Source organism: Artemia sp. Qi Xiang Cuo, unplaced genomic scaffold, assembly GCF_049724085.1.
Source record: "Artemia sp. Qi Xiang Cuo unplaced genomic scaffold, ASM4972408v1 HiC_scaffold_1167, whole genome shotgun sequence".
NCBI classification, from domain to species: domain Eukaryota; kingdom Metazoa; phylum Arthropoda; class Branchiopoda; order Anostraca; family Artemiidae; genus Artemia; species Artemia sp. Qi Xiang Cuo.
Window position 1 is genome coordinate 1 of NW_028298576.1, and position 3,122 is coordinate 3,122.

General features: G+C 38.9%; 1 pseudogene; it reads right to left on the reverse strand.

Annotated features, from left to right (window-relative positions):
* Nucleotides 1–847: 847 nt before the first annotated feature.
* Nucleotides 848–964, reverse strand: LOC148938798 (U5 spliceosomal RNA; annotated as a pseudogene).
* Nucleotides 965–3,122: the final 2,158 nt, after the last annotated feature.

The following is a 3,122-nucleotide window of genomic DNA, read 5'->3' on the forward strand; positions in this document are numbered from 1 at the left end:
AGAGACTTCATCAGGTAAATGATTACTTACTAAGTATTGGAACCAAATACCTAACAACAATAGAAGTGAGTCATTCACCAATATCCGTGATTTGCAGAGATATTGAAAATTGAACCGTCATCGACGGATACTAGCGAATAATTCGCATTGACTTTCCGCGTTTTATTTTTTGGTTTGTTCTTCGGCCACTCGCATTGATTATATTTTTTCGTTTCGCTTTGTTGTGTTTTTTCAGTATTTTCATTTGGCCTTTAAAAACCCCATTTTTGCTCGTTTTTCTTTCTTTATGGAATGGAAATACTTTTCCTAGACGAAGGAGAAATGAGGGCCCTAAGAGAATGGGGACTCAAGAGCGCCTAGGACTTGGCTCGTTCTTGCACCGAGCCAAGAGTGCCTTCGAGCATTCCTTACTCGCTTAAAATTAGCTTCGCCGGATGTAATCTGCAAAAGATAACAACAAATGCTTAGCCGGTAACTTGTCAACTGAAAAGTTGTATACAACTAGGCGAATAACAACACTAATCATGTCTACTTTACTATAAACATGGATTATTTAGAAGCAGATTAATTTGGCTTTCAATGTACCAATTACTGTCCCCTTTTGCTCTCTTCGCATTTAGTCCTTATTTCTTTTTCAGTTTTAAAAGAATTGTATTTTTGTTCATGTAAAACATTTAATATCCTCAATTCTTCAGGTTTAACTTAATTACTACTACTCAAGAGGATTTACCCAAGTAGTAACTCTATTGACATGTCATGTTTATTATATTTCGTCAAAGGCTAAGGTTAAGTAATCGGGCTTGTCAGATAAGTAATCTTGGAACGTTAGAACATACTACAAGAGCATAGGCTACGCTGCCTTTCGGCATTCAAAAATTTTTTAAGACTCATCAAGTGCCCCGTCCCACGGTAATCTTTAGTAAAAGGCGAAAGATTAACTCGATATGAGGAGAGGCCAGAGCTATGAAAATTGCTAGAGTTGACTTGAGTATATAGCAATAAATCCTAGTAAATCCTTATCAGTTTCAAACAGTTTGTGGTAACGAACTGTAAGTAAGGAGCGACACGGCTCAATTGTAACCGAAACTCTATAAAACGAGTTTTTGATAGCAAAGGATACATCAAACGAATCAGATTCCAATGTTGAATTCAAATATATAATATTCATCAAGTTTTATTCTACGGATCAAAAGTTACGAGCCTGAGAAAATTTGGATAATTTTCGAAAAACGGGGGAATGACCCCCCAAAAACTTTAGAACCTTAATGAAAATCACACAATCATATTCAGGGTATCAAAGAACCCTACTGTAGAGGTTTCAAGCTCCTATCTACAAAAATGTAAAATTTTGCATTTTTTGCCAGAAGAAAGATCACGGATGCGTGTTTATTTGTTGTTTTTTTTTTTGTTTTATTTCCCCCAGGGGTGATCGTATCGACCCAGTGGTCCTAGAATATCGTGGAAGGGCTCATTGGAACGGAAATTAAAAGATCTAGTGCCCTTTTTAAGTGACCAAAAAATGGAGGGAAACTAGGCCCCCTCCCGCGCTCATTTTTTCCCAAAGTGACCCGATCAAAATTTTGAGATAGCCATTTTGTTCAGCATGGTCGAAAACACGATAAATATGTCTTTTAGGATGAACTAATCCCCCAAAGTCCCCGGGGGGAGGGCTGAAAGTTATGAACTTTACCTCTATAAAGAGGCGACCCACCACAATGTTAAGCGATTTCCGGTCCTAGTAGTCGCAGAGAGACAGCGGTGATCGCATTTTGTAGCCCAAGCTCAAACTTAGAAACGCGAAAAATTTCAACCCCCTCCGACTCTATCTTCATGGGTGAAAGTGGGGCGGAAGTTTCAACCCTCCGACCACAGCCCCCCTTTAACGTTGTCCGATTGTGCTGAAATATAGAGGCCAAGCTTCTTTAGGGCCCAGAAGCTTATTCTCCAAATTTCAGCTCAATCCGATCACTTCTTCCCTGTTTTCCAAAAACCAGATATAGCCACTTAAAGCTCATTTTTTTTATATAGTCACGCCTACAGGCCACAGTTGGCAACGGATCCGGGTGAATGAGGACTCATTCGAAGCATAATTCGACCTGTTAGGGCCTTTTGATATTTTCAGACCGAAAAAATTATCCTCCGAATTTATATTTACGAAAAACCTCGATTTCCAATAATAGCCCATGTTAATTTTTCCCACCACGGCCCCCTTTAAGGTTGTCCGATCGGACTGAAAATTAGAGGATAGGCTTTCCTAGGGCCTGAAAGCTTATCCTCAAAATTTCCGCTCAATCCGATCAATCCTTCCCTGTTTTCAAAAAACCAAATATCAAGTTTTGTGGGGATTTACTTGCGTCCAAAATACATCGCACGGAATAAAAGTAATGTAACGTTTCTTTGGTACATTGGTCACTACTCCTGACTGTCAGGCGGAAGAGCCAGGTTCGATTTCCCGTCAGAGAAATTTTTTTACTTATTGAATTTAAAGTTTAAAAAAGAAACTCAGTTTCTCCAATCTATTAAATCCTTCGGCTCAATAGGCGTCTCCAGAAGATCTCTTTAAAGAGGCACAAGTGTGCCTCGTTAATCTTAAAGAGCAGGGGGTTTGGGGGGCGGCAGCCCCACATCTTTAACTCCTGACACGATCAGCTAACAGTTAGTCAAGCAATAATAAGTAATAAACTGCACAAAAATGTGCAGAAATTATTTGAAAAAAACTACGTTTTCTAAAGAGTTAAAGAGGCTGAGTCAAAAGTTCTAACCTTAAAACGTACAGGGATTAGGAGATCCTGTTGGGGGGCTGCCACCCCCCAAACCCCCCGCTTTCGTATCCATTCAATAAAAAAAAATTTTAAACTGAAAGTAAGGAGCGACATTAAAACTTAAAACGAACAGAAACTATTCCGTATATTAAAGGGGCTGTGCCCTCCTCAACGCCTCGCTCTTTACGCTAAAGTTTGACTTTCTTACAACTCTTTTTTTTAAACAATAAATTTGTTTACTTTACTTTTAAATTTGTTTACAATAAGTTTGACTTTCTTACAACTCTTTTTTTTAAACAATAAAAACTTTAGCGTAAAGAGCGAGGCGTTGAGGAGGGCACAGCCCCTTTCATATACGGA